The 15,270-nt window shown below is 41.7% G+C and overlaps 1 pseudogene; it reads left to right on the top strand.

Annotated features, from left to right (window-relative positions):
* LOC127620572 (membrane-associated guanylate kinase, WW and PDZ domain-containing protein 1-like) overlaps window positions 1-15,270 on the top strand; it is a 121,761-nt pseudogene that overhangs the window by 97,840 nt on the left and 8,651 nt on the right.

The following is a 15,270-nucleotide window of genomic DNA, read 5'->3' as shown; positions in this document are numbered from 1 at the left end:
GCCTCCAGATGTCTAGCCCTGGCCTATATAATCACTCTGACTCAACAGCAACAAGACAGCTGCTTTGACTGATGGACAGGAAAGGGGGAAGAAATTGGACAGAGAGATAATGAAGAGAAATGAGAGTAAAATTAAGTGACAGGTGACATGAGTTGTAAAGAAGGAAATTGAGGGGGAAAGAGAGAGAGAGGGAGAGAGAGAGAGAGAGAGGGAAGGATGGATGGATGGAGTGAGCAAGAGAGTGTACATAATGATGGAGGAGAAGCCGAACAGATGGATAGAGAAAGTTATAAAAGATTAAAGGGATAGTTCACCTGAAATTTACACACCCTCATGTTGTTCCAAACATGTAAGACAATCTTTCTTCCTTGTAACAAAAGGAGATGTTAGGCAGAATTTTAACCCCAGTTACAGAGGCTAAAATTCTACCTAACTCTCCATTTGTTTTTCATGGAAGAAAGAAAGTCATGGGTTTGGACAAAATGAGGGTGAGTAAATGATTTCAGAATTCTAATTTTTGGGTGAATCATCCCTTTGATGCCTTTTTGTCTTTCTTGAATGTACATATACTCTGTCTTAGAAACAGTGATTCAAAACTCTTGAAAATAGGTTCTGTTTTCTTTTCTTACACATCTCTTTCATTCACCGATCAAGTGTTTCCACAGGCAGAATCTGTGTTTCACACTGGCTGCTGCATTGAGAAGTAATGATTTTCAGTGACAGGTGTGATTACAGCTTGTTTTCAAACTCTGCCTCTTTTTCTCAGTCTCACAACTTCTCATATTGAAAGGATTATATTCTTTGATATCTACTCATTTAGAGATGTCACATGCAGTTTTGCAGATGTTTAGCTCTTTAACACTTTACTTAAATCCTTTATTTATAATGCAATTTCTTTTTCAATTAACCAACATCATTACATTAGATATATTATTTAATAATAGTATTTTTTATTTATCCTTATAATATTATAAATTGTTCAATCAAATAGTGACAGTCCCCCAGGTGACAGGTGATAGGTGCTCTGTCTTACCACAGCTGATGTGAGGAAAACTCTATGTAGAGTCAACCCACGGAAGGCTGCTGGACCAGACAACATTCCTGGCAGAGTGCTCAGAGGATGTGCAGACCAGCTGTCAGATGATCTTACCAACATCTTCAACATCTCTCTGAGCAGCGCCGTCGTTCCAACGTGCTTCAAGGCCACCACCATCATCCCCATGCCAAAGAAGTCTTCAGTGTCCTGCCTCAATGACTACCGTCCCTTCGAACTCACACCCATAATCATGTAGTACTTCGAGAGGCTCGTCATGAGGCACATTAAGACCCAGCTGCCCCCCTCACTAGACCATTCAACAGACGATGCCATTGCTAACCCCCCTTCATCTGGCCTTCACCCACCTAGATAATAAGGACTCATATGTTCGAATGCTGTTCATAGACTTCAGCTCAGCATTCAACACAATAATTCCTCAGCACTTGATTGGAAAGCTGAACCTGCTGGGCCTGGACACCTCCCTCTGCAACTGGATCCTGGACTTCCTGACTGGGAGACCTCAGTCAGTCCGGTTCGGGAACAGCATCTCCACCACCACCACACTGAGCACTGGGGCCCCCCAGGGCTGTGTGCTCAGTCCACTGCTGTTCACTCTGCTGACTCACGACTCCAACCACATCATCAAGTTCACCGATGGCACGAACGTGGTGGTCTCATCAGCAAGAATGACAAGTCAGCATACAGAGAGGAGGTGCAGCGGCTAACAGACTGGTGTAGAGCCAACAACCTGTCTCTGAATGTGGACAAAACAAAAGAGATGGTTGTTGACTTTAGGAGAGCACAGAGTAACCACTCTCTGCTAAACATCGACGGCTCCTCTGTGGAGATTGTCAAGAGCACCAAATTCCTTGGTTCTCACCTGGCGGAGAACCCTCAACACCAGCTCTATTACCAAGAAAGCCCAGCAGTGTCTCTACTTTCTTCGAAGGCTGAGGAAAGCACATCTCCCACCCCCCATCCTCACTACATTCTATAGAGGGACTATTGAGAGCATCCTGAGCAGCTGCATCACTGCCTGGTTTGGGACTTGCACCGTTTCGGACCGCAAAGCCCTGCAGAGGATAGTGAGGACAGCTGAGAAGATCATTGGGGTCTCTCTTCCCTCCATCAAAGACATCTACAAAAAACACTGTATCCTCAAAGCAACCAGCATTGTGGACGACCCCACACACCCCTCACACAAACTCTTTACCCTCCTGCCGTCTGGCAAGAGCTAGCGAAGCATTCGGGCCTTCACGGTCAGGCTGTGTAACAGCTTCTTCCCCCAAGCCATCAGACTCCTCAATACTCAGAGTACACCATTCAACTTTTGCACATGTCCAGAGTTCCACTTTAATTCATTTTCACTTTACTTGGCTGCTACCTCAAAAACTGCTACCTCAATATCTGCTGTGTCCATAGAACCCTGTCTCATAGTATGTTATGTTTATGTTTTTAGAAACTGTCATCTTTTTGCACCACTTTGTACTGCACTGTCTCTTACTGTGTCTATTGTCCTGTTCCTTTAAGTAATTGATTGTACTGTCCCATACGTTTTTGCACACGTTTGCACATGCACTTTATATAGGTATGTTATTTAGTTGTGTAGTCTCGTGTGATTCTGTGTTTGTCCTTTGTTGTTTTATGTAGCATCATGGTCCTGGAGGAACGTTGTCTCGTTTCGCTGTGTACTGTACTAACTGTATATGGTTGAACGAAAATAAAAACCACTTGACTTGACTTGTCTGCATCTCTCCCACACCTGGTTTTTAGGAAGTTAAAAAAAAAAAAAATATTGCATTAATTGCATAATAAAAAAATGTATGCATTAAACAGTCTACTATGAAGAGCAGAAATAAAATGTGTTAAATTTCCCTACCCTCATTAAAATACATTACACTTGTTCATGGTTACACCTTTAATGGGTTTAATTCATTTTAACACATGACCATTGGTTGTGACCATAAGTTCTCATGCATTGTAGGGTACAATGGGGCTAAATGTACTATGGGTTAAAACACTCCTTTGATTTTATTTTCCAAAACACTAAATAGCAACAAAAACGACCACAGCACTTTCCTAAAGACCTGTGTGGAGCGGAGGAGGGTGGGGCCAGGCTGGAACAATACCCTCCCGGTCCTTAATCAGACTGATGGGGGCGCACGAGGGATAAAGGTGGCCGGTGACGACAGTTCAAGAGAGAGAGAGAATTACAGGCAGCTGCTCTGTGTGTTTATGCTTGTGTGTTTTTGGTTCAGTTTATTATTCAATTATTATATATATTGCCAAGCTGGTTCTCCCCTCCTCCTTTCCCTTAATCCCTTACAACCTGTTTGTCACTATACACTGCTACATTTTCCTGATCCAAGAGGTCTTTGCATGCAATGTCTAAAGTTTGATTTTGAATGCAACATGAAATGGGCTCAAAATGGGCTCAACTTGACTGATCCAATCACAATGGAGATTTGTTTGTATATAGAATACTTGAGATGTTAGACAATGCCAAATATGTTTGTAATCAATGGGAAATTGTGCATCCTTTTCTGAAGTGGTTATTTTGAGTAAGCATTATCTTAATTTGTTACTCAAAAAGCCTCTTGCATACTTTTTTAAAAACAGAATTTTAATCAAAACAATATTTGTTATTTATTTTCATATAAATTATATTTCTCCATAAATATTCAATAAAATCTTTTATTTTTTTCAATCTTGATATTTTGCGACCAGAAAAACGCAAATTTTCCTTAAGGTGTGCCTTTAGCCACATTGTACCCTACTGTTTAAAGGTCTAACTATGAAGAAGTATTAAAGCGTATTATTATGCATACAATAATTCACAAGGACATACTACAGATTCTAAGGCATTATGAATGCATTACAATACGTTAAGAATATCTAATGCATTATATATAATGGCTTCAGGTGAAGTGTTCCTGATGTGTTCTTATCCAAAGTAACGTGCATTTATCACAGAGACACTTCCCCCAAAGGAACCTGGGGTAATTGCCTTACACTCAGGTAGATTGTTAATGGGGGGCTCCAGCAAATGTCCTGTTCATAAATGGTCCGTTCTGGGATATGAGCTACCAGTCCAAACTTTTTACCACTAAGCTACCTCCCCATAACCACCCTTCAAAAATATATTAAATTTAGAATTAAATTGTACATTATTATCAAAGGGTTGGTGAGCAATATTCAGAGGTTGCATTTTTGCTGTAAATAAATTTAAATGCGGTTAGGATATGGTTGGGGTTGATGGTTAATAAAATATGCATTCCTGTTGACTGTATTAAATAATTTACAACTAAAAATACAACTATCTTTTGATGCCATAAGAGAGGTCAATTACATTTATTGGTAGAAGTACAGAAAAATATACAGAGGGTGGAAAATGGTTATGTACAAAGAATTCACAACTGCTTTAGGTTCAATAAGCCTTAACACTTCTGTTTGTCAGGCAACATTAACAGTCAACTGACACCTGAAATTAACATTGTAGTCACAGTCAGTGCTATTTTAAGAAAGAGCAAGAACTATAAAGCATAACACCTCCAAGGCAGATCTTACACTGGCATCAGCCCAGCCTAGTAATAGAATTTCATGTTAAACGAAGACACTAGTTCTAACAGATATCCTCTCAGGCCACGGAGAATGCAGAGACAGTGAAAAGGCTTAGCATGAATTTTGCTCTTGAAGCTAAAGCAAGTGAGTCAGCATTGAACATCAATAAAGACCCCTTTATCTCTCCACACTGCTCACAGAGGTTGATCCCTTAGAAGAACAGACAGGGAGACAGAGAAAATGAAATGTGTGTGGGCATGTGAATATGTCTGTGTGTGAGAGTTTGTGTGACTAAGTAGGTCAGTACAGGACAAGTTGCAGTTCTCAGCTAATGGGACGCACTAATGGACACAGGAATATTGACTTTAGTTTAGGGGAAAAAATGTGGACTCACTCAGAGGTCATTGCCCTATCTCCACGTGACTTTGGGATTATTGCTGGACTATATGTACACAGCATATTACATTTAGCCTTTCTAATTGATTCAATAAACTCCCAGTGTAGGCTTAGACAATAAAAAGAATAAGTAAACCAGAAAAAGGTCGAAGCCAAAGAGCTGGCTCAGTTTTAATCGAGAACATGTTTTGCCAATTAACAGCTACTGTATTGCAGATTTATGCCATGTCCAAATTACTTTTCCATTTGAATATTACTGATTTTTCTACATTTATACCTCTCATTCACACTGAAACAGCATTTACTACACATTTTAAAAGTACTCTCCAATACCACATGTTTAAGAAAATGACAATAAAATGATAATTGACCCACACATTTTAATTCTCTTATCATTTACTCACTTTGATGCCATCACAGATATGTATGACTTTCCTTCTTTGGCTTCTGATTTTTAGAAGAATATCTCAGCTCTCTAGGTCCATACAATGCAAGTGAATGGTGACCAGACCTTTCAAGCTCTACAAATCACATAAAGGCAGCATAAAATTAATCTATACAACTCCAGTGGTTTAATATATTTCTTCTGTAGCAATGAAATCACTTTGGGTGAGAAACAGATCAATATTTCAATCCTTTTTTTACTTAAAATCTTCAGAATGTGAAAGTGGAGATTTATAGTAAAAAAGGATGGAATTATTGATCTGTTTCCCACCTACATCTATCACATCACTTCTGAAGATATGGATTTAATCACTGGAGTCGTAATATTACTTTTATGGTCTTTACGTTTTGGAGCTTGAATGGTCTGGTCACCATTCACTTGCATTGGATTTCCATAATCCTGTGTTTCCTCACTGGTAATTAAGACTTTATGGTGGCGTTCATATGGGTTCTACTCATAAGTACCATCATTGCGACATGACTTGAACCCACAATTAGATCTATGTTCAGATATCAAGGTGCATTTGAAATAGTAGTGTCTGCATTTAGTAGCGTATTTTAGCGTCTTATTTTTCCAATTCAAACAACATAATTTTTTTTCTATTCCAGTTTTTAAAATAACTAAACAGATATCCATATTTTATACAGTACATTATTATGTTTTGATGCCTGATTTCACTTGATATAAATATTTCAGTAGTTCATCCCTGTGTTTGACGGTGTATTTGTACGGATGTCTGTCATCTGCAATCTATCTTTAATCACAAACATTATATCAGATTTCTGTTTAAACATTTAATGTGAATAGCAACTTTGACTGTAATGACAGGAAGGATTTACTGTAATTCTACATTAATATTCCGTAATGCGTTATAGGTTTCTGTAGTGTCGGTGACATTCAGAGGGGATCTACAATAGCTAAGAAATATCTCATTCAGCCCGTATTAATGAATTTGGCATTAAGAGAGTGAGAGAGGGACATTTATTTTTTTATTTTTTTTGCTGGCACACTGATGAATAATTTCCCTCTCTATCTTTCTCTGGCAATATTTCTCTCTGTCCCATTCGAATCCCTCCCACTTTACTCTTTCTATCCTCCATTTATCATCTCTCCCGCTCCACTCTGGAGAGGATTAGGAGATGGAAATCTCTGCCAAGGTTTCTTTATCTGCTATCTCTTTAAGCTAATCCATCTATCTTTATACTTAACTGTGTGTTTTGTGTGGGATTATTTGTGTTAGTGTGTAAAATCATTGTACGCTCTTGAAGTATTTGTTAAGATTATGCATTGTGATTCTGATAAAATCTTCAGCCTCTGCCTGTTCTTTCTGTCTGTCTCCCAACAAAACTCCATTGAATTGACAGTTTACCAGAGGTGTAATTATTGGCTCTCTAATCAGTGCCAAGGCTTTAAAGAAGAGCTGCAATTTGATTTTGGAACAGTCATTGGCTGTTAGCTGACCTAAATGTTCCATTACATTGCATAATGGAAGTGGAAGTGGATTTATGGATGCATTTTGAATGCAGGAATATGGAAATTTAATTTAAATTGATTGCTAGTGGTACATGCTGAGGCCTCACTATTAATATTGTTTATCATTAGGGTTTTTTCAGAACCTTTAAGCCTATTAGTTTTAACTTCAGCATATAACTGGCCCTGAACATTTTATGCTATGAATTTGAGTATATGAATGATACCTCAAATCGTGTGGCTTGTTGAGAAGTTTGCTGTTACTAGCAATTTTATTTAAAATTATTACTGTGATTTATGACTGAAAAAAATGTGAACTGATGATTCTAGTTTCTTTCTGCATGCATGCATGCAGCAGCCTCTTTGCTGCCTCACAGGTTTGTGACAGTGCGTCAAGGCAGCCCAGCGGCACGAAGCGGGCAGATTAGGCCTGGTGATCGGCTGGAGGCAGTGGATGGCAGACCAGTGGTGAATTTACCTCACAGAGAGCTGGCACAGATCCTGAGAAGAGCTGGAAACACACTCCGCCTGACCATCATACCACGCTCCAGTGCTCGTGAGTGAAATGTTCCTATACAACAGATCTGCACTCTTACTTGTTAAGATGTTAGCATTAATTAATGTGAATTAAAGTTTATTTGATTCATGGACCCTTCTGCTCACCATTTAAGAAGTTTTAAAAAACAGACAGTCTGCGAATGTTTTATGTGTTCATGGACGTGCCATCTGAGGCATAGACTAACCACCTAATAACCTTTTCTTTACTAATAACCACTTCTTTACCTTGTCCTTGACAACTCTTCCATTGCTAGGCTTATAGTTCATTGATTGATTTGCATGTAAGATTAAGCAATATCATACAGTACATGCACAGGTGCTGTTGTACAAAAGCTCATCTTAGATGTAGTCTAGCCATATACAGTTAAATAGAGTAACTTACTGGATGTTGTAGACACATAATGGCCAGTTATTTTGTTACATTTTGCCACATCACATAAATAGTTTCAAAAAAATTATCTTGGATAAAATATAAACTCACAGTGTTTGAATATACTGTGTTAATCATATTAGTTAATTTAATTTTTCACAATATCACAATTAATGGAGGATGTTTCCATTTTTGCTGTGTTCATCGGGCATGATACACAGACTTAAGAAAAACTGGACATTTATAAAGAACATCTCAAGGCGTTTATTAATTATTGATAAAATATCTGATCAAAAAGTTTTAAAGGGTTCATTAAATGCTCTATTTTTTTTTATAGTTTTATTGTCTTCCCTGAGGTCCACTGATAATGTTAGTAAAGTCTGAAACAATTGGTTTTGGCCTAAGCATCTAATTTAAACATCAACGTAAATGCCCACTGTTATGATTGGCTAACATCGTACTGCACCTGAAATACAGCCATATTTGAAACTCATTCAGAAGAGAATGAACAAGCTCCACAACATTATAAAACTACATTTCAGGATTTACACTTAATGCACACCCAACACATTACATCCGAATATAACTGCTCATCTAAACCACAACTGTTAACTATCAAACAGTCATGACATTTGAAATATTTTTATTTATGGCTTTGCGATTGGGTTCAAGTGTTTTTAACTGCCCATCATTAACAGTTTTTTGCAAAGCTTGAATCATTTTATCACTGGTTCACAAGCATTCCACATTGATATGAGCCGAAAAAAACATGCAATCCACACTGAAATACCCTGAAGACATATCCACATGATGCACATACATAGACCAAAGCACAGTGTGAACGAGACACACACACATCCAGTTTCCAGTATTATCCTGTACTGAAATGCACATCACTGTAAACGCATCAAATGGTCCATTTAGTGAATTTTTTACACCAACAATTAAAAATAGTGCAGATGAGGGTGAGAATGCATCCATGAAGCATTTGTGCTTAAAGGAACAAGAGGCAGCAGCTGATTGAAACAGAATGTGGTCTCCTTTTCAGAGTTGTAACTTGACACCACGTATTTTATAAGCAGCCTGAGATACATTGCAACAGTCAAAGACATCTATCTAGAACATGTTTTTATACAAAAACTATTCAAATTTGTCCAGATGGGTCCCATTTGGTGTTCAGGAATGGTTACTAGTAGGATTAGAATGTGGGAGAACTGGTGCTGAAGAGGCCGATGTGGGCTTGACAGTACCCACCCCCCACGGGCCGCTCCGGAGGCACAGACCCCATCCACAAGGAGCAGGATGGTCCAGATGGTCATGGTGAATGGTGGTAAGGAGAGTAGGATCGAGGATATCATTTCAGGGGAACCCATGACCACTCTTCCAGACCATAACCCTCCCAGTTGACGAGGTACTCCAACCTCCCTCTTCAATGCAGGGAATCCACTGTGGTTTGGACAATGTAGGCCAGACTGTCCTCCTGGAGCAGTGGTGGCGGTGGATAAAAAAGATGTTGGGCCCTATCAGAAGCTCAAGTGCCACAGGAACGAGTGGTAGGGGATTCTTGAATTTGACGGTGATGTCATTTAATGCACAGTAGTTGATTCAGTGCTACAGACCCTTATCTTTTTTGGGCACAAAGAAACTGGATTCCACAGTAGAAGTGAATGGACAAATGTAATCCTGGCATAGTGCCTCATAGATGTACTCTTCTATTGCCTGCTGCTCTGGAATTGAGTGAGGCTACACCCATCCTCAGGGAAGAGGAGTGCCGGGTAGTGGCTCAATGGCACAATCCCAGTATAAATTAGGCTGTAGTTGGGAGCTCCACAATATAAACAGAGGTTGCAATACTGTCTCCTCCTTCGCTCCGCCGCTGTCAGAAAGGTGGAGCAAATTTGTATAGGTTCCTCCCCAGTGGGCTTGAATGAATGGCTGTGTGTTAGATGAAGTGGCTGGGAGTTGGAGCTAACAGGCAGATGCCCGTCACGCTGGCATGATTGAAGCCAATGATCCACACAAATGGAAAGCTGGATTAGCTGCTTGAGACCCACAGTGTCATCAGTCCCGGTGAGCTGTAATTGTAGAGCCTTGTTCAACCCTTGGCGATAGTTGGTGATGAGTACAGCCAAGCATGCAGAAATTGATAGCATACTCAGAAACAGATTGATCACCTTGTCCTAATCGTGTCAGCTGCTCGCTAGCATGGGAATCACTGGCTGGGTGCGTGAAGACTTCCCTGAAGTGAGCAGTGAAAGCATTAACTGACTGAGTGACAGGTCCTCCCTGTTTCTATATAGTAGAGGCCCACTGCAATGCTCGTCCAGTGGTTGAGGCTCAGGGTTACTGACCAGAAGTTTGGGGGTTCAAGCCCCAGCACCACCAAGATGCCACTGTTGGGCCCTGAGCAAGGCACTTAACTCCAGGTTGCTCCGGGGGGATTGTCCCTGTAATAAGTGCACTGTAAGTCGCTTTGGATAAAAGCGTCTGCCAAATGCATAAATGTAAATGTAAATTCCTCCGTAGAACAAGAATAGCTGGCAGGTGTAGCCAGGTAACAGGACTGATGTGAAGAGGGAGGAGGAGGAAATGTAAGAGTGTGAGAGAAACCTGCAGAAGCCGGAACCACTTGTAGGTGGATTAGAGAAAGATGGAGCAGGAGGAGGATTTGGCGAAGCAGCGGACAGTGCTTGCAACAAGGCAGTCAAGGAGCTCTGTAACTGACTCAGAGTGTCCTCGAGGGACGATGGTGAATGAGTGGTGTTGTGTCCCGCTGGGTCAATATTATCAGTCTAGTCTTCTGTCAGGCAAGAGGATGACTTGGAGAGCTGGAGTGAAACCAGTTGCTGGAACTTTAATGAAGACAGAGGACATATAAAAAACAATCCACAAAAGGTATGAATAACACAAAATAATATAAGGTGTAACTATATTAGAGAAGAACACTGGCAAGGAGAGAATATAAATAAACTCTATAGGAATGAGTAGTGTGGTCTGTACAATCCAAGATGAGACTAGAACAGATGATAGCTGGTGCTGAAGAGGCAGACGGGGGTGTGAAAGCCTGTCTGTCCTGCTCTCTCTCTCTCTGTGAGTATGAACTGAAGCACCAGTGCCAGTGCCAAGGGTGCGATGATTTTTTATTAGGCGTTGATGTTGTTGCTGTTGAGGCAGTCATGAATTAATGGACCTCCTAGTGAAGTAGGGAAGTCGCGGAAGTTGAGAACGATTTGTTTTTGCAGCTTGGTTTGAATAAATGGTTTTACTGCTTTGGGGATTAAGTTTAGAGTTCTGAAATTGACAGTATGTTTTTATAGTACAATGGCCTCTTATATCTCAAAATATCAATTAAAATTGTATTCCTCATGACATGACCCCTTTAAACATTTATGCATTTGGCAGACGCTTTTATCCAAAGCGACTTACAGAGCCCTTATCACAGGTACAATCCTCCCAGAGCAACCTGGAGTTAAGTGCCTTGCTCAAGGACACAATGGTGGTGGCTGTGGGGATTGAATCACCGACCTTCTGATTAACAGTTTACCAGTTATGTGGTTTAGACCACTGCACCACCAGCACTTAAACAAAGCATGTTTTCTAACTTCATTTTTCCTCCTCTAATCCCTCTCCTCTATTTCTCTCAGATTCGTCAGAGCGAGCAGACTATGATCCTGACTTGAGGAACAAATCTCACAAGTCAAAACCAAAGGTGAGCAATAACATTACTGTAACATTCTGGAAGGCTGAAGACAGGAACAGACAGAGACAAAGTAGCTGAAATGTGAACCCAAGTGCAGTTTTATTTACAGTGTTAATAAACAAAACAAATGTAAACAACTTGGCCTGACTTGACTAGAAACAGAAACAGAGTTACAACCAACAATACTCGACAAGGGACTAATGCAAACAAGAGGGCTAAAATACCCTGAAAAGGGCACATGACAAAGACAACCAATGGGAAGACTAAACTTATAGCAAGATAACAAGACTACTAAACAGGAACCAATGAAAGAACAGAACTGATAACAAGTTAATAAGACAATAAACCAATGAGAACAAGACACATGAACATGAGGGACACGGGATATCACAAGATATAGACAAGGAAAACACAGAACTACAAATTAAATGTCTCTAAACTCCTAGTGACCTCTGGTGGCCACCTGGGCAAAAGTCTCAGGTGTTATAATTACTTTACAATGCTTTTACACATGCTGTGCAGCACAGTAATAACTGGATCCTACTCTTAATCTTTTTGTTACTCTCTTTGAAACACTTGGAGCAGGATGCTTCACGATACTACAGTGTTGAACTGGAGAGGGGTCCCACAGGATTTGGCTTCAGTCTGAGAGGAGGGAGTGAATATAACATGGGCCTCTATGTGCTGGGACTGATGGAGGGAGGGCCGGCCTCACGGAGTCACAAAATACAGGTGTGTGTGTGTGTGTGTGTATGTGTGTGTTCCCTTTACAAAAAGCTTCACTACGATGTTGCGCTGCTAAGCGCTACGGGGAACAGCTTTAGCTGTGAGCCGAGCTGAATAATGTGTGGAACACGTCAATGAACATTGACCGGAATTTATATCCTCGGCTGATGTAATCATTAGATGCACCTGAGGCCAGGCTATAAATGGATACGTCACCAGGTGTCGTCAGAAACTCTTTTTCAGAGCGATTCTGTTTCTGTGTGTTTCACACACCCTGTCAAAACTTTCTTTCCTCTGTTAGGAGATAGAATCAGTTAGGCAGTGTGCAGTGAATGTTGTTCTATTTTTCTCTTCTGTTTAGAAAATATTATATATATATATTTCTTAAAAAAAAAAAAAAAAGAGAGAATGACTGAAAGCCTCTATAGCTGAAGACGGCACACATCAGTTTTTGCTGTTTGTTTGGGGGTGAGAGCACGCTGCTCTCGCGTTGCAGCAGGGCGGGTGCGAGCACTGCGATTTACTTTAACAGGCAGAGTGCGTCGTGCTCGCCTCGCTTGCTTCCGGGAGTCAGCACTCACGAAAAGATCGTTCGTGGGGCTCGTGCATGGATTTGGCTGAGGAGCAAGAGACGGGTTGACCCTTTCTCTCACTCTCTCCCAAACCCAGCTGGTCCTTCACATGATCTCGGCGCGTTCCGACGCTTCTTCAGATCATGAGGTGGATCGCGACTCTGTTCCGGCCTCGAGCTTTCCGTCCGCGATAAAAAATCTACGGAGGAATTGCTCGATGTTGTTACTCGTGCGGTTGCCAGATTGGACTGGCCACGTGAAAAAGAGACCCCCAAATGCTCCAAATTAGGGGATAGATTTTATCTTCCAGTCTAAGAAAGGGAACGCCTCATGGGTCCCTTCCCTTTCTTTGATAACCTCCATGAAGAGCTTTTTCGCTCATAGAGAACCCCTAAAAAAAATATATATATATACGTATATATATATATTTTCTTCCCGTGTTCACTTACCCTCGACGTCATTATATTCGACTATCGTGGGTGCTGAGGCACGGGGTATTCAGTGATGCCGCCAGTTGAAGAGACGCTATGGGCTATCTCTCGCGGGCTCGGCATCGTCACTTAGAAGCCCTCTCTCCCTCAAAGCCTTATAGGACAACCTCCACTTTAGTGGGAAGGGCTTATCAAGCAGCAGGTCAGGCTGGTGCTGCTCTGCACACTATGCTGTTTTTCAGGCGTACCAGGCTGACCTCCTGGACGACCTGAGTGTGGGTTCTGCGCTTGAAGAGCAAGCCTCAGACCCACCTCGGTCCTGACTGAAGGGAGGCTCAAAAGCAAAGCGTGGCGAGTCGTGCTCCTCCTCCCAGGGATTGGGGACAGTCTCTCCGCCCTCGCCAGCCCCCGAAGCAAGACCTCAGGACTATAATTTCTAGTAAGAGAAAACCCTGACGGTCTTGCGCCTAGATTAGGGGTAGCTCCCTCGGACGGGCGCGTGCTTCACTTCACCCTCCCGGTACCCCCTCGAAGCCCCTCCATTCCCGCCACCTCTTGGTGTTTCGGGTTGCAGAGGCTTCGTCAAAATTGGGTGTTTTCACTGTTCCTGCATTTTATTCAGGACGTAAAACACCCGACAACCCCTCAACAGGAAGTGTTAAAATATAATACCCATCTCAGAGATCCTGGCAGCGTGGAAACTTCTGCCGGATATATTCTTTTCTGTGGGTCTTATAAGGGCGCCAGGATTTAATTCTCTCGCCACTTTTCCGTGTTTCAACGGCGTGTTCTCACTACCAGTAACCGGATTTCTTTTTTTGTAAAAAAACCCAAAAACTGAATCTCCTGGTTAAAGGGGCCATGGTATGTGTTCCCCTTCCAGAGAGAGAGTTAGGTTATTACACTAAATACTTCCTGTTTCCCATGGAGGGTGAGGGGTGGAGTCTGGCTTAGCTCTTAAAGCTTGAACTACCCGTGGGTGTTCAAGTCCAAGATGATGCCTGTCAAGACGGTCGTGTCTCAAGCTCTACAACTCGTTTGAACTTTATGGGCTAGATGCTTTGCTACTCCGGACTCTTATGTCCTTGAGTCGACATCTCAGCCCATCCCTAAACAAGTTTGTGATGCGGCAGGTTGTCCTCTCCGCACACATTCATTGGACTTTTTTAGTTTGGATGTTCAGCACTCCGGGCTCTTATGCCCTTGAGTCGACATCTCAGCTCATACCTGAACAAGTTTTGATGCGGCAGGCTGGTCCTCTCCGCTCACATTCATCAGTTTTTATGACAAGTTTGTGTGGCGATAGGGTTCTCTTCGCACACATTCATCGAACTTTATGGGTTAGATGCTTTGCTACTCCGGGCTCTTATGCCCTTGAGTCGACATCTGAAGCTCATGTCTGAGACCTCTCGCGTTTTTGTGAGTACACTGCACAACCGTAGGGGTCCGGACAGCCCCGCGCGGCGGCGTGGGTATTGCGTTCTCGTAGCGCTTAGCAGCGCAACATCGTAGTGAAGCTTTTTATAAAGGAACGCCTCGGTTACATGTGTAACCCTTGTTCCCTGAAAAAGCGGAACGAGATGTTGCGCTGCTTTGCCGCACTGGGACGCTCCAGGACTGCTCTTCAAAAGAAGAATCTGATCGACACCTGGTGACGTATCCATTTATAGCCTGGCCTCAGGTGCATCTAATGATTACATCAGCCGAGGCTATAAATTCCGGTCAATGTTCATTGACGTGTTCCACACATTATTCAGCTCGGCTCACAGCTAAAGCTGTTCCCCGTAGCGCTTAGCAGCGCAACATCTCGTTCTGCTTTTTTCAGGGAACAAGGGTTACACATGTAACCCGAGACGTTTTTTATGTAAATATACTTTTGGGGATAAAATTGCTGAAAAATATCTTGCTTATGAGGACATCTTCAAAGAAAAAGTTTTTTATTAAAGTTATAGTTCACCCAAAAATAAAACTTCTCTCATTATTTACTCACCCTCATGCCATCCCA

This window comes from Xyrauchen texanus, chromosome 27, assembly GCF_025860055.1.
Source record: "Xyrauchen texanus isolate HMW12.3.18 chromosome 27, RBS_HiC_50CHRs, whole genome shotgun sequence".
NCBI lineage: Eukaryota > Metazoa > Chordata > Actinopteri > Cypriniformes > Catostomidae > Xyrauchen > Xyrauchen texanus.
Note: the sequence above shows the minus strand (reverse complement) of the source record. Positions and strands in the feature narration are given on the sequence as shown.